This window comes from Pogona vitticeps, chromosome 3, assembly GCF_051106095.1.
Source record: "Pogona vitticeps strain Pit_001003342236 chromosome 3, PviZW2.1, whole genome shotgun sequence".
Lineage (NCBI taxonomy): Eukaryota > Metazoa > Chordata > Lepidosauria > Squamata > Agamidae > Pogona > Pogona vitticeps.
The window spans coordinates 241,510,805-241,528,189 of NC_135785.1; the positions used below are offsets into that span (position 1 = coordinate 241,510,805).

At 41.2% G+C, this 17,385-nt stretch overlaps 1 protein-coding gene across 6 annotated transcripts in view; it reads left to right on the plus strand.

Moving 5' to 3' along the window:
• Nucleotides 1-17,385, plus strand: part of ATP8A2 (ATPase phospholipid transporting 8A2) — a 417,881-nt gene that overhangs the window by 259,838 nt on the left and 140,658 nt on the right. The window lies entirely within an intron of this gene.

The window sequence follows — 17,385 nt, forward strand, 5'->3', positions numbered from 1 at the left end:
AGACCTGCCACATCCAAAATCAGGTCAACTGTGATGAAATGAATGAGAAGGAGAAGAATGCTGATTTAAGTCATAATGCGCACATTTCAGGTAGGGTGGGATTAGTTGTGGCTGAAAGACAGTAGCACATGGCACTTGTTATACACTGATGCTGTAGAGATGTAGATGAGACTGGCTGGGTTTCTAACCATTATCTCTCCACACAAGTCACTCTTTCAGGTAGCAATAAATATTCGTCTGGTTCCGTCCCTGTCCCAGCCCCTCTCCTTACATCAAACCACAAACTTTAAAATCTGCTGATTTGTGAACCATATAGTTTTTTCCTAATATAAATTGGTGGCATGCTGTTCATGTATGTACATCTTTAGAAAAGGAGTCCAGAAGAAAATTCTGTTCTGACTTACTCTTCAGAAAGTCTGTGTGAAAAACGTTGAGCCTGCATTTTTCAAAAGCCAATACCCACAGATAGAACTGCTGCTTCAGTTTGGAGGCATGGATCTTCAGCCCCATGCAGTGTTTTGGAAAGGAAGGCATTCTCAGTAGTTTTAAGGTACACATCTGATCTGTCACTCAGTTTTCCAGGAATAACTTCTGTTGCATGCATTTATAATACACCAAAGTGTTTTGCTGATTTAAATTAGAGACAAAATGAATAATTTTGCAGCTGATTTGCTGTAAGTCACCCACAACCTACCAATAGATCATAATCTTCAACCGACTGCATGTTTTAAATGTTTGTTGCTTGGGGGGAGGGGCACACCTTTACATTAATGGGAGCTTTCCTCCAACGAAAACAAGAGGTGGTGAGGAAGTTGAATCCTGCAGGATCCCGTAGTAGCATTTCCCAGCCTCTGTGTTCTCATACTTCATCCTGGTGGGCTCTTCTAAGGCAATCAGTACCTGCTCCAAGAGGCCCATTTTGACAACCAGGGTTGCCTGGCCCTCAAGGAAGATGAATGATTTCCTTTCCAGTAGTTCAACAATTTTCCCAAGAAAGTTAAATTCTGTCTTCAGACACCAACACATTCTTGACCAGTGGGTTCTGCAGACTTCAAGAATGCCGCCAGTAAGATAACAAACACAATCTCCTTTATTCTGTTGTCTGGGGAAGATAGAAGTCATTAAGTTTAATTATTAATCAACTCAGAAAGATTGCCTAGCGTATTTCTCTGATAAAGCACTTGGCACATAAAGCATGATCTTTAACTGTTAGATGTCGTACTGATGAGAAATAGAAGGAAAAGATGAGTCCCTGACTCCAGATTCTCTGTTTTAGCAATATAATGTTCAGGAGCTTCACTTGTCTGTAATATCTGTGGCTCCATCGAGCTGATGGCAAGGCACTGGGAGACAATCTCAAGAAGGAATATTTCTGCCCCCAGCAGTCAGTCATGACAAGAATGTTTTCAGTTGCTGAAAAATGGCTTGAAGCAAACTTCTTTCCCATTGACATCTGCCTGACTTTAAATTCCCAACAAATATTAATTATTTCACATACCCTAGCTTTGTACTTACATAAAAAGAGAAGTTTTACAAATGTTCTATCAAGATTTTTTCCCCACCCTACCCATTGCCTTTTTTGCTATTTTTTGTGAAAGTAACTAGTTGTAGTGGCGTGGTCTAACTTTAAACTGCAGCAAGTCATAAGAAATTGTAAGAGAAGAAGAAAAAGAAGAGACAAAGATTACAGGAGGAAGGGGGCCTGTAGCTCCATAGGAGGATACAGGCCTTGCAAACAGGAGGTCCCAGCTTGTGTCTCTGGGATCTTCAGTTGTAGTGATCAGCTAGTAGGGATATTGGCAAAATTTGGGGGTTCAAGTCTGAGTCTTTTGTATCAAGTCCCAAGTCCAAGTCTGAAGTCCCTATTGAAAGCAAGCTTCCCTTCCCCCAAGATAGCAAAAATCCTTAGGATTGCATTTATATTTTTAAATACCCTCCTTTGTTGTGAGGGGAGCATTTAACAATAAACCCTGTAAGCAGAAACCTAGCATAAAAGAAAAGCAAGTTGGGCTTATGATCTAGGTGGTAGGGAAATATTCAAAAACACAGTCCCTGTATTTGTAGTCTGTAACAGGTTACACAGACAGGATCAAAGATAGCTTCTACTTTTCAGTAACCAAGGCAAAGAGTGAAACAGAGAGAATCTAAAAGTGAAGAGGAGCTCACAGACTCTCAGCTTCTGGTAGGGGCTGCAAGAGATAAATTTGAAGAGCAATGCCAAGCAGACTAAACAGCCATTATTAAATGTTAATCTGATAGAAACTTGAAAATGTGACTCAAAAAAGTGGGTCCAAGTCAAGAGTACAGTCCAAGTCACTGGGGAAAAAAAGTTGAATCTGAGATGAGTGTGACTTAAGTGAGACTTGACAGCAAGTGGCAAGTCCCCATCCCTGTCAGCTAGGGAAGTGCTTCTCAAAGCTGAGGTCTGTGGACCAGTTCGAGTCCATAAGCTGTCAGTCACCAGTCTGCAGAAAGATGGCAAAAAAGAATACATTTTCAGAAGCCTGACATTGACATGAGAGCCAGTGTGGATGGAGTATTGGGGTAGGACTCGAGAGACATAGGTTCGAATGCATGAAAATTAATATATACTAGTAACATTTCTTGCTTCTTATTTTTAATAGAATGTAGTATCTTCTTTTACTCTTTTTTGTATCTCTGTACTGAACATTGAGATAACATATATTTATTTATTCCATTCAGTTCCCCCCCGACTTCCCAAGTTGTCATGTCACACTGGGGGGGAGGGGGATTGCCACATCAGACAGTTTGAGAAACACTCATCTGGAGAGACAGTGATGGGTACATAGGAGACAAGGGGGAATCATTTCCCCCCAAAACCATAACCCCATTCAGTCATCCTTATAGTACGTATGTGAAATTCACATGTGATGAGGGGAATATTCCGGTAACACCACATCTGTTGTCCCTTTCAGTACACAAAAGTAAACAGTCTGAAGAGGGGGAGGCTGTATTCTATCTGTATAGGCTCTCCACATGAACCTCTTCAGGCTATTGATTTTGGATGTTAAATGTAATGACAGAGAAGACAGAGCTAGTGGGCTCCCCTCATCATACTGGATAGCTCGTGATGTCCTCTGCCAGTAGTCCTCCCTATTCGGGCATTCTAATTCATGTAACGGGAACAGATGAGGAAGGTCTGCTTTTGTTACTTATATATGGAGAACAATTTTCTGCCAGAGTAAGCCTTTCTGTATCCATATATATATATGGAGAAAAGCACTGAAATATGCATGCATTGGGAGAAAGGCATACAACACTGGTCCCTTGCTACTTACCAGGGACAAGATCAGGAGTGAATCTAGAGGGACAAAATTACAGTGGTGCCTCGCTTAACGATTGCCTCGCATAACGAGGAAATAGCTGTACGATTAGGTTTTACGATTGCTTTTGCGATTGCAAAATGATGGTTTAAATGGTTTTTTTTTCGTTTAACGATGATCGGTTCCCTGCTTCGGGAACTGATTTTCGCTTTATGACAATCAGCAAACAGCTGATCGTCAGGTTTCAAAATGGCCGCCGGCTGAAGAAAATGTCCCCAGCTATTTTCTAGGACAGATTCCTCGCTTTACAGGCACCGAAAATGGCCGCCATATGGAGGATCTTCGCTGGACGAGCAGGTATTCAGCCCATTGGAACACACTGAATGGTTTTCAATAGGTTTTTAAATTTCTCTTGACGATGTTTTTGCTCTACAGTGATTTCGCTGGAACAAATTAACATCATCAAGCGAGGCACTACTGTATATTGTTTTTAAAATGACATTTGACAGTTTTAAGGACATCAAAGTGAAGGCTGGATTGATTTTACAGCAGAAAATCCCAATCTTGTCCCTGCAGAAGGAAAGTTAACACAGTTTGGGGAAATCAAGGCCAGTTTTATCCCAATGGGACATGTCACAACACAGAGTTGAATTATTTGGGAAAATAGGTGTTAGTTTGTCTGCATTAACTTTAAGAAAGGAATACACAACTTGTTGGTCTGCAGGTCCCATGATCTTCAACTTTGGCTAGTTATTTCCAGTCTTTTTCAAAATATTTTTTTAATTAATTTAAGTTCTGAGAAACTAACTGTAAATAGCCCTGTACAATTTTAGATTCTATCATTAATAGAATAGATGCGTATGACTTTGAAGTAGACAGAAGGATGAACCTCTTGAAATCTCTGGATTTAGACCAATGTCAGTCAGACCACTGACTGCAAGGAAAGGATTAACTTATGTCCAATACAATGCTCAGGGTCATGACCTGTGTGTTAATTTATGTTTGGAGGCAGAAGAAAAAGACATTTGACAGACAGGATGAGTAATGTGAAACAACAATTCAACATATTTTTAAAATTGTTGGGACATCTGATTCAGTGAAATCAAAAGCAGACTTGATCAAATTAGAATAGGTGGAGAAATCTGGAGCTTTAGAATGCAGAATTGGTTGAATTCTTTGAATAGAAATAATCATGGAATAAAGCATATGAAACATGCTAGGTGCAGTTCTCTTCCAAATGCACTTAAAAGTTATGTTAGAAAATTGGAGTTTGTAGGTTGATTTGGAGCTTGTTAGATATTTAGCAAATGATGCCAAGATTTGTACAGCAGTTAGTTGATTTTATTTTTTACTCTTTGTGTGATTGGATAAAATATGGAAATAAGCTGAAATGATGAAAATATGAAATTGTATTAACCAAAGAAAGGTGAACCAAACGGATAGATTGTGAGGAATATTTGGTTTTATAATTGTATATTTATCTTGCTATTGTGCTGTACAATCTTGCTTACCAAATGAACTAAAGGCATGGTTTTTCCCTTTCCTTTTTATCTCACAAAGAGTCTTTTTTTAAAAAAAATTGATTACTTATGAGTAAGAAAAACAAGTAACAGCTGAAATGGAGATAAAATAGATCTAAACATAACATTTTCATGTTGTAAAAAGAAAAGAAAAGGAAGGAAATAGGTAAAAAGAAAAACAAAACACAAGAGTATCTATACATGGGCTTTCCCAGGGGAGACAAATATGAAGCCCACCAGCAAAGGTGTCCTGGTGGTCCTCACCCCCAAGAACCAGCTCAATCCACTTACTGGTCTCCTCAGCGTGCATGCGCCTGGCGGCAGCAACATTACTAATCACAGATGTATTCCCGTTGGCGCTTCCCCGCCTCTCCCCTCAGCCGACCACTCAGCAGCTGAGTGGGGAGATTTGTCTTTACGCCTCCTTGCTGGAGTATATAACTAACAGACATATCAAGAGAATCACAACACTCACATTAGATGATTTGCTCACACCCTTCCTGAAAAGGCTTTGTGGTACCCATTATATTCTAAACATGATATTTTGTTGGATGGGTTATAACTTATAGAGACCTCAGGTATTCTAGCGAGTGCTGCCTTCCATTGGTTAGACAAAATAACTCAATAAATTCCCCTGTTTCACTAATCTCTGACACCTTTGTGTATCATGTTTATTAACTGACAGTAGGTAGCTCTAGTGAAATAACGTGAATTTGTTTTCTTGGACTGATTCAGTAAAATTTTTCAAAAGTGCAGGGGAGTCTGATGCTCTCAGTCCTTCTGAATTGCATTTAAATACCAAGAGATGCTGCATTTGCAAATGTTGCTATTCAGCTGAAGCTGTCAGATCATACCTACTTCTGAAGTAGGAATATGGCAAGCATTCATCATCCTGTCCTATTAATTGGTACTGTATAAGGCAGTGGTTCCCAACTTTTGAGTCCCAATATTTTCTTGGACTAAAACTGCCAGAAGCCTTCACCACTAGCTGTGACGGCCAGGATTTCTGGGAGTTGTAGTCTAAGAACATCTAGGGACCCAAGGCTGGGAACCTCTGGTCTATAGTAAGAAATCATTTGTATGCCTACACCCTCCATAAAAAGGGCTTCTTCTTAATTTTTAAATGTAGGTGACCCCATAAAGTCATTTAACATGTGAAAATATATTGAGTCAGAATTGCGGCAATATGCACCATAATTCTCTTATTGTAGAGAATGTTGGGAGAATAGTCTCTCTTTTTTTTCATATGTAGACCCCAATACTGTTCACTTGGAGAGATCTACTAGATAAGAGGTTTATGAAAGGGCCCAAGATGGATAATGTGACTGTGCAATATAGAGTCTATAAAGTAGCTGAGGCTGAGAGTATGTGTCTGGATGCTGGCTCACTGAACATTGGGCTAAATGAGGATCTAAACACAGGCCTTCCTAGATATAATCCAAGTTTATGATCCAGCCTCCCTTAGTGATGGGGATTACACTCACACATCTAACAGGCACATGGGCATGCTGCCTGGGAATTATGGGAGCTGTAGTCCTCAAATCAGACCACAGTCAGAAATTGCAGGGGGGGAATTGTACTCTCACACAAGGCCATGGATGGCTGCTGTAGCTACTACCCCATATTACTTGTTTGTTAGTGAAATTAAAAAAATCTAATCTCTTAAAGTATTCTCACTGGGATAAATCCAGTATTTAGTCACAGCAACAGTATTGAAATTTAAAAGCCCCATTCATCTTGTGTTTCTACTCTATCTGGGGCTGAAAACTGAATGTAGTCCCTTTTGTATACTGTATCATTTTTCTTTGTGCCGCTGTGACTTAGATTAGCATTTCCATTTTTAAATACTGGAGATACAGTATTTCCACTGGAAAGAGCTGAAGTTGTTCCCAATATATATTTGGAGGCACTCTGTCCTGTTTTATCTGCTATGTATGCTGACCAACTGGAAAAGTGATTAAAAAGAATTCAAATACATTCTGAAATCACTTGGTGGGTGTTATTTTAAAAATAAAATTCCCTGTCTATAATTTTAAGTACAGTATCTTTTTGCTAATGGTCTTCCCAACGAACAAACCTAAATTCCTGTTCTTATTTATTGATCCAGTCATTATGTATACTTTGTTTACCTTACTTATCAGAGCATTTCCATCTCTGATAAACACATTATCTCTAGGATAGACATTCATTTTGTTCCCTGAACTGTTAATCTATTAATTTCAGCATTGTTGAGCTGGGCCTATTTCACACAAAATGACTGCCAGAATTATACTTTGGGCCTAACTATATCTTGCACTGTTGCATTTATTTGCAGTCATGTCATAATTTTTGTTTCATGTAAGTTCTCAGGATCTGGTGGGCAGATTTGGCCTTTTTCTTGGTGACACGAGGGGGCACCCTTACCATGTGGCCTTGGGCAAGTTACACAGTCCCAGGCATCCACAGAAGAAGGGAAGGGTATTCTCTAGGTATTACTCCAGGTATTCTCTACCTGGAAAACCCGGAAAAAGGGTTGCAATACCTAAGTCAGAATTGACTTGACAGTACATGGTTAATGTTATATTATGAGGAAAAAGGAAGCATATAAAATAAAATAAGAATTAGCACACAATCCCCACCCCATCTCATTTCACGTGCATTTCATCGCCCTTTCTATAATGCCTGGAATTTATGGCTTCTGTCTTTCACAAAAACAACTGAATGGAAAAGAGGAAGATCACACCGATACTGAACATGTTGCTGCAGTTTCCTTTCAAATCTACATCTGTCAAAGGTTAAAAGCTGGCATATCTCTACAACAGCAGGGGTTGATTCTGCTAAAGACAACACCCTCTGCTCCTGTTATTTTGTTTTTCTTAGGATTGTAGAATAATGGAGTTAGAAAGGGCCTATAAGGTCATTGAGTCCAACCTCCTGCTCAATGCAGGAATCTAAATCAATGTATATCTGACAGATGGTTGTCTAATTTTATCTTGAATGTCTCCAGAGTTGGAATACTCACCTCTTGTTTCCTTGTACCATTTTGAAAACTACATATTCTATGCTGTTTATATTATTGTCAGAGCTATTTGTGAGAGTTTTGGCTTAGAAGCACTTAGAAGCTGTCTTACTATCCTAACTTTCCAATTCACTTCCAGATGTCATCTCTGATTTTCATTCTGAACAATTACTGTATTTTTTGCACCACAAGACTCACTTTTTCCCCACAAAACAGGGGTGTGGAAAGTCTGTGCGTCTTATGGAGCTAAGAAAACAGATTATATTTTCCTGTTTTCTTCTCCTAAAAAATTGGTGCGTCTTATGGAAAGGTGCGTCTTATGGAGCGAAAAATACGGTATGTGGTACTAAAAAAACGGAGTGAAAAGCCACATAACTAGAGGGCATCCTCTTGACCTTAAGTCCTAAGGCAACCCACTGGTCGTTTACTGTCAGGTATTTTTCTCTCGTAAGAAGCTCACAGATTTTTTTTACCCTGGAGGTAGAAGGAAGGATTTTAAGAAAATGTAATTCAGATACATATAATATGAAGTTGCTTAAAATGTAGTAGTACCACCAGGCAGATGAAATTATTATATTTCCATAGCATGCAATTTCTGTGAATTATTAATAATAGCCATCAAGCTCTTTCATTCAATGGTTTTAAGAAGTAACAAAGCATATTGTACAACGATATTCCTCCCTTGTATATCTATACTATTCTTATATACTGTCAGATAAACGTCAGACTGTTGTCAGTCAGACCATTAAGCTTGAATGTATTTTGGGTTATAATTTTTGTGAGCCCTAGCCTAGTGTGGCCAGTAGTCAGATGAATTATGGGAGTTCAGCCAAGGCAGCAAGGTCTGCAGTTCATGGATCATGGAGGTTGTAGTTCAAAACCAGAGGACCATACTCATCCATATTAACCCATTTGGGTTTACAGGGGAGAGTTTTTTTCCTCTAACCCATGCTATTGGGGCATGAGTTAAACAAGCTTCTGGAGGGCATCAGATTGCCTACCTAATCTACACCAAGAGGCAGTAATCTTGAGGATTTCAAGCAAGTGTATTTTTGAGCCCCCTCTGGAGATAGAGGTATTGAACGTGGAATTTTCTGCATGCCTAGGAACACCACTAGCATTGAGTTGCAGCTCTGTTCTAAATAACGGAGTGTGTTACCAGGTAAAGCAGAGAAGAACTGTTGACATTTGCCATGCACCTCCAAGAGCTTGGAAACTATGGCCCAGCCAGCACGGAAGCATCCAGCCATATAACAATTTATTAGGGGATATGTGCCTTTTGTTACAGTTTCCTGCTATCATAATCAGGATCATTGAAAGCTGTCTAGACTAGATCATTCAATAGATGAATAATTATAGGATCATTTGAGATCAGAGATAATTTGAAACAATGTATGAACTCCTATTGCATAGCCTCATATGCTATTTTTGCTCATTGGAGGACTCTGGAAAATTTGGTTGAAAAAGTAATGTTTCCAAATTCCTCATGTACAATAACATATAATTCCACTCTACCCTTTGATTGTCCAAATAAACATACAGAAACATACACTACTAACAGTCTGATTCCCAACTCCTCAGAAAATAACACTAGCACAATTTTCCCACATCTATGTTTTCCTTTTATATTTTTAATGAAAAAGAAGCTAATCAATTTCCAAAAATGTTCAAACAGATAATTTGTAATAGTCAAGACTACACTAGTTGGTTAAATGATTTCATGCACTTATAGTGCATTGTGTATTTTGGCAAATGAATTGCTCGGGCTGTAGGATGTCTTTTAGGTTGTGCCAGCACTGTGTATAGAAAAAACATATATGAAGTGTATTTTCCCAGAAATGTATCAGAATGTTTTTCAAGTGGGTAAGGTAAAGGGTAGCACACAGTGAAGTATGTTTCATTGAAATTGAGAACTAGAGTAGATATGTTAAATGCATGATTCTATTTGAATATGTGTATTTTTAATAAATACCCACACCCCTTTCTAAGGATATTTTAAGGTCATTTGTGATCATTCAAGAGGATTCACAATGTTTTGTTGTACAGTTTAAATAGATTTGAGTACTTTGTATTAGTACAATTGTGGAATTAAAGTTGATTATTACAGTTTTATTTAAGCACAAGAGCTGCTATCTGGGTATTTCATCAGCATATGCATCTTGGATTTGGATCATATGTGATATTTAATGTGCCCTAAAATATTATCACGGTTCCCCAGTCAAGCCTCCCTCTCTATAGTCACTGAGCCACACTATTCTTGCTTATCCTGGAATGGGAGAAACCAGGGCAAGTCAGATCTGGTGAAGGCTAGGGAAGTTGACTGAATCTGCATCACTTCCAACCAAGACTTAGCAGTGTTCCAGGGAGTATAACACAAAATGGAATCCCCAAGGCTAAGCATTCAGAGCCAACATGCCAACCTTGCTACGTAGCTTCCACCACTCCCAAACAGAAACACTGAACAAATCCCAGTAGCTGGTTGAGGTAAGGACTGGTTTTAATACCACAAACCTTCTCAGCCAGACAGCTGCTTGAAAATTTTTTTGTAGTTTATTGAAAAGAAAGGGGAGGAAATTAAAAAGGGCAAAAGTTTCAAACTAACTTAACAGCATTGAAGAAGAAAACACACCAGAAAATAAGAAAAGGCTAATCTACCCTAATACTCAAACATTAAAGGAGAGATAGTGTACTTATGGGACTTGAATAGAATGCATCTCCTGGCACAGCTTCATAAGATAGCAAATGGACCCAGTCTCTCTTCAGAGTTAGGCTAAGCCCCTCTGAGGTATCTCAGAATAACAGGGCAGCAAAGCACTTTTCTCCTCAGAGATATGCTGGATTAAATAATGAGTTCTTCCTAACCCCTTTTATGCAAGCAAATGGGCCATTACACTCCTGTTGCCAACATCATCTTAAGCCCCTTTTGTGTTCCATCAGGACAAAAGGCAGCTTCCTGACCTGTTCCCTTCCTTACTGTGTAAGTCTTGGGAAAGGAAGCAGACTGACTCCTTTCAAGTCATAGGTTATAGTTACGTTGTGGATTTTATATGCCCCTTGATAAAGATAAGCATGGAAGCTTCTGTTCCTCACTCAGCCCTTTCTTTGAGGTTTCCAGAACAGGAGATAAGTTGAAGGTGTGAACTGTCTATTCACATGCTGACCTCTGCCTGTTCAGCCAGCTTCCCAGGCATCCACAGAAGCATAGATATGTCCAGCAACTGATCTCCATATTTCATGTTCCTGAAGTTCTCAGTTTCTTCACAAATACATTTAAAACATAAGAGAAATATAAGATTCTCTTTTTAAATCCATTTCCTCCATGTAAGCTGGTCTACTCAACTTGAGATTCATGTATATCCTTAGACCTGAGGCTCTCTTTGGAGCCAGACATTAGAATACAGTACCTATTTCATTTTGCACCAGTCTTATGGATATTGATACTCTGAATGCTTAATTGATCCCACCCATAAAATCCTTCATAGAGCCACCTCTCCTGTCAGTATGCAAGCAAACAGTAGGACCCCAGTTCTGTTGGCACTTCTTTCCATGCAGCCATACACAGTACTGTCACTACAGCTTTGCTGGGGCCACGTTTCCTCCTGACTTCTAGATATGACCCCTTTATGTACCCTTCACTGCAAAGCTTTGCAAAATGCTATGCTTTGCAAGTGCACCAGCCCTGATTCATATAACAGAAGGGATATGGTTCAGCCATAAAACATATGCTTCACATGCAAAAGGCACCAGGTTCAGTCTCTAGTGTTTCCCAGTAGGGCTTGTCAAGACTCCTGAGTGAGACCATGAGACCATGGAGAAGAACAGCAAATTATCGGAGACCAGCCGCAGACCACCTGGAACCCTCCAGATGTGTTGGACTGTAACTCCCCTCATCCCCATCCATGGAATGGTGTCAGTTGTAACCCAGCATATCTGTTGGTGATACTGGTATTGACACAACTGAAATAGATGGAATTAATTTCTGTGTTCTCATATGGTTAGAGCCTTGAGGGCATGAATGGCAAACAGAGAATTATGAGATCACCACCAGTAACTGGTTTCCAATAAAACACGTGCATGTTATTTGTTTTACACCCCCCTCATACCGCAGACGTTGCCGGCACTCCATTTTTTTTAAATCACAGAGGCCCTTTTTTCTAGTTGCTCCTGTGCTTTGGAATTGCCACTTCTTTACTCAATGTGTAACTAATCCACATTTGGGAAGTTGCCTGAAACTAACCACAATACTAAAATATTTTCAGAAACCAAATACAAAAGTTAGATAACTAGACACCAACACAACTGTAAAACATCCTATTCCCCCCCCCCCCCATTTTTTAGAAGCCAGCCTCTTAAATGTACGCCTTCAGTAATTCTCTCCTTCATCAGCAGAGAGCTTGCCTTTAAGATGTATATATAATTCATGGTTTGAAAATGTCAGTACAAATGCTGCTTGGTTTTTAAAAGGGCTAGCAGATTGTTTCAAGCCACATTAAAGCATATCCATCTCTTCACGCAAGTTGCCAGTCAATTATACGCTGGTGAATACCATATCTTAAAATCACAGCCTGGAATGATTGCAGGCTTCAAGTGAGGAGATACCGCAGACTCTCATTAACATACAGCAAGCTATTAATAATAAAAGTCCTTTTATACTCCTGAGAAGGAGAGCACCAGCCACAGTTATTATAGGGGAAAGTGTCAAGCAACCTTTACAAACCTGGTGCCTTCCCAAAATTTGGAAAAATCACTTTTGGGGATTACAACGCCCTATCATTGGGAAATACAGCACCCTATCATCCCCTTTGTGCACCCAGCTGGGTAGCAGTGACAAGTGGTCTGAACAGGAGGGAATGCCCACCCAGAAACAGTAAGGTGAGCTGCCTTCCCCACCCAGATAATGGCACCCTCTGCACATGACTGATGGACTTGTTCGTCCCTAACGTGACAATACGAGTTCATGAGCCCATTTTGAAACATTAGTACATTGCAGCTGTCAGTTGCGATACAAGGTGACAGGCCGGTATTTGAATGAACACAAGTAAAGACACAAGCCAAGAAACCACTACATTTGTACAAGGGCATGTTTGTGCTTAAAAGGGTGATCCAAATGGCTGTTTTTCTCCTCCCTTTTGAGGAGATCACTAGTGGTGCTTAAATCTGTGTTTTTCAGGTGGTGCTATGTAGTTTATACTAGATTTGTTTTCTGCAGGGAAGCTGTTAAGATATTCATACAACAGAAATAACAGTAGAAAGTTCAGGGCTGATTAATAGGACAATTGATCATGAGAGCAGTGACAACTTGCTACATGTGCTGACTGCTGGATTCTGGCCCATCAGACAGCACTACACACCTACTGATTCGTTGCATTTCAAAAGAAGCTGCTTTAAATGTGATAAATAAGAGTCTTGTAGTATTGATCTGCTGGAAGAACCAACATTTGCTTGAGGGGTAGGGGGCAAAATACAGTCATCTGGCTCAGGATGAAAGAGGCCTAATCCATGTGGTATTTTCAGGCAGTCACCCAGCGCTTAAATGCTCTGTGTTCAGACTGTCTGAAGCCCTCTTATTTCAAGACCATACCACAACAGTTACCATAAGATGACACTTTAAAAATGACATTCTCCAGATCTGTTTAGACTTTTGTGTGAGTCAGAATCTGACCTCAGGTAGTCTGACCGTGATGTAAAACTCATCCTTTTGTAGAGATCGGGCAATCCTGAGATGATAAAAGAACAACCAGGATATTACAATAAGAGATCCGGATGCATTTTTTATTCTTACAGTCTAATGAACAACAAGTCTTAAGCCCCTGTGCTTAACTGTAAGACAAGTTCCGTCCCACTGAAAATCTGTGGGATTAAATTTGATGTACTCAGGTTAAACTGAAATGTGGATTTGTCTGTTTTTTGTCAGTTTTTTTGTGGGTTTTTTGTATAAATGGAATTGATTCACTGAGATGCTGATCTCAGCATCTAGATACAAGCTTTGGGTGGAGAAAGGAAGATTTTTTTTTATAGCTACCTAAAGGCTGTAGACATTTCACATGCTAGCAAGGTTATGCTCAAAATCCTACAAGGTAGGCTTCAAAATTGAGAAAGGAGTACAACAAGGCTGTTTCTTGTCTACCTGCTTATTTAACTCGTATGCAGAATATATCATGCAAAAGGCTGGACTGGATGAATCCCAAGCCGGAATTAAGATTGCCGGAAGAAATATCAACAACCTCATATATGCAGATGATACCACTCTGATGGCAGAAAGTGAGGAGGAATTAAAGAACCTCTTAATGAGGGTGAAAGAGGAGAGCACCAAAAATAAAAAACCCCTGAAAACATAAAAAACCCCTGAAAAACCTAAGATCGTGGCCACTGGCCCAGTCACCTCCTGGCAAATAGAAAGGGAAGATATGGAGGCAGTGACAGATTTTACTTTCTTGGGCTCCCTGATCACTGCAGATGGTGACAGCAGCCACAAAATTAAAAGACACCTGTTTCTGGGGAGGAAAGCGAGGAGAAACCTAGACAGCATCTTAAAAAGCAGAGACACCACCTTACTGACAAAGGTCTGCATAGGCAAAGCTATGTTTTTTTCCAGTAGCGATGTATGGAAGAGAGAGGTGGACCATAAAGAATGCTGACAGCTGAAGAATTGATGCTTTTGAATTGTGGTGCTGGAGGAGACTCTTGAGAGTCCCCTGGACTGCAAAGAGAACAAACCTATCCATTCTGAAGGAAATCAACCCTAAGAGGTCACTGGAAGGACAGATCCTGAAGCTGAGGCTCCAATACAGTGGTGCCCCGCATAGCGACGTTAATCCGTTCCAGGATTAACGTCGCTATGTGGAAACATCGTTCAACAGAACAAAAAAAAACTATCGGGCAAAAACTCACCGTTCAGCGAGGATCCTCCATAGGGGCAGCCGTTTTCGCCGCCTCGGTAAGCGAGGAATCCCTCCAGAAAAGAACTGGAGCCATCTTCCCCGCTCCAGCCCCTCCCCGTCCCCACCTTACAGCTGACAGGCGGGAGCTGCTGCTGCTCTTAGAAGCTTGTCTAGCAGCTAAATAGGCAGTGTAAATGCACTGCCGAAGTCTCTGAAAGCGGCGCTTTGCCAAGGTGTGGGGGTGGGGGTGCGGGGGGTGGGGGTGGCAGGGACAGGCCCGGCACCCCACGCACGCCCCCTCACGCCACCCCCACGGCAAAGCGCCGCTTTTAGAGGTGCATTTTTACTGCTGAAATAGCCCCAGGAGGCTTTGGAAAGCGGCGCTTTGCCAGGGTGGGGGTGGGTGGGTGGGTGGCAGGGACAGGCCCGCCACCCCCGCCACCCCCCACCCCCTCACGCCGCTTTCGGAAGCCTCCTGGGGCTATTTCAGCAGTAAAAATGCACCTCTAAAAGCGGCGCTTTGCCGTGGGGTGGCGTGAGGAGGGTGGCGGGGGAGTGGCGGGCCTGTCCCTGCCACCCACCCGCACCCCGGCAAAGCGTCGCTTTCAGAGGCTTCGGCAGTGCATTTACACTGCCTATTTAGCTTCTAGGCAAGCTTCTAAGAGCAGCAGCAGCAGCTCCCGCCCGTCAGCTGTAAGGCGGGGAGGGGGAGGGGCTGGAGCGGGGAAGATAGCTCCAGTTCTTTTCTAGGATGATCGCTTCCCCCCCTCATTGCAAGGTCTGCAAAAATGGAACATTTGCGATGGGCGGGGGAAAGCCATCATCGCAATGCGATTTTTCCCTATAGGAAAAATCGCAATGCGATGGCAAAAGCGATCCAAAAATCTTCATCGCTATGTGGATTCTTCGTTAAACGGGGCACCCGTTAAGCGAGGCACCACTGTACTCTGGCCATCTCATGAGAAGAGAAGACTCCTTGGAAAAGACCCTGATATTGTGAAAGTATGAGGGCAAGAGGAGAAGGGGGCGACAGAGGATGAGATGAATGGACAGTGTCATTGAAACTACCAACACGAATTTTATTTATTTATTTATTTATTTATTTATTTATTTATTTATTTATTTATTTATTTATTTATTTATTTATTTATTTAATATACCACCTATCTAGTCAATTAAGACCACTCTAGACGGCTTACAACAAAATATAACAATATAATTAAAAACAATTTTATATAAGGGGAAAAACTTTGGACAAGATGGGACAGACGCTAGGAAAAGGAGAGAGGCAGTGGAAGACAGGAGGGCCTGGTGTGCTCTGGTCCATGGGGTCACAAAGAGTCGGACATGACTTAATGACTAAATAACAACAACAAAGGCTGTAGTCTGTCTAGCATTCTTAAACTAATGCAAGGTACAAGGCCATTCTGAATGTGCATAAATTTAAATAAGCCCTCATGTGCTGTTCAGGAAAAAGAAACCTGCAATACCTTTCATTTGACTGTTAATTAAATATTTAGGCCACTGGGTTCTGGTAGATTGAAGCAGGTAACAGTAGCTCTATTGAGTATATAGAATTTATTCTACAATTTTTCTCTCACCATTTTCCTAGTTTTATCCAGGTTAAAGAGGTCTTACAGACGGTTGTTGTGGGTTTTTCGGACTTTGTGGCCGTGTTCTGAAGGTTGTTCTTCCTCACGTTTTGCCAGTCTCTGTGGCCGGCATCTTCAGAGGACAGAACTTGGGGCTTTGTAGAATCTGTAGTGGCTGGAGAGTAGAGTTCCATCAGGGTCCTGCTGTTTCTGAGGAGGCCACTCCTACTTTGTGTTTGCTGGAGATACAAACACCAAAGACATTATGAATAGGAACCAGGAGAGGATGAACTCAAGGCAGCAGATATACAATACCTAAAATATTGCTAGGAAGTATAGGTAGGGGCACTGGGCATACTAGATTTGGGGAGAGGGAAATAACCTTTCTGTGCTCTGGGAGGCAGTGGTAATCTGTGGGTGGTTTTCCCTTGGTTTTTGCAACCTCTCTTTTCAGATGTTGCTGCCTTCCAGTTCCACTGTAGCGGGTCTAGTGCTGGTTTGCTCCCTCATTCTGGGGATGTGTCAGGAGAACAGGAGGGCTTTGGATCTAACACTTCATCAATCTCCAGAATGTGCCTTTTGGAATGGAGCCCAGTGAGTCTCCTGGTTTACTAGGAAGCTGCCAGTGATTAAACAAGTGGGACAGAGACTAGAGTGGCGATGTCAGAAAACTCAGCAAATCCAACCAAACATGGGCTACAGCTCATTTTAGAGCTTACTCTAAATGCTGCAGCAAAGAAAATGTTCTTCTCTCCTGACATTGTGTCTGCACAGAACCATCGAGTGGAGCTGTTTTGAGTGGTCAAGGGTTTATAACATGCTCACCCACAAGAGTGGAACGTGGTGGCATTTGGGGTCAAATCGCAGAAGCCTGTGCTGCAGGGTCAGAAGACCAGCAGTCGTAAGATCGAATCTACACAGCAGAGTGAGCTTCTGTCACTTGTCCCAGCTCCTGCCAACCTTGCAGTTTGAAAGCATGTAAAAATGCGAGTAGATAAATAGGTACCATCTCGGTGGGAAGGTAAAACGGTGTTCCCTAGTCATACTGGCCACGTGACAACGGAAACTGTCTTCGGACAAGCGCTGGCTCTACGGCTTGAAAAACGGGAG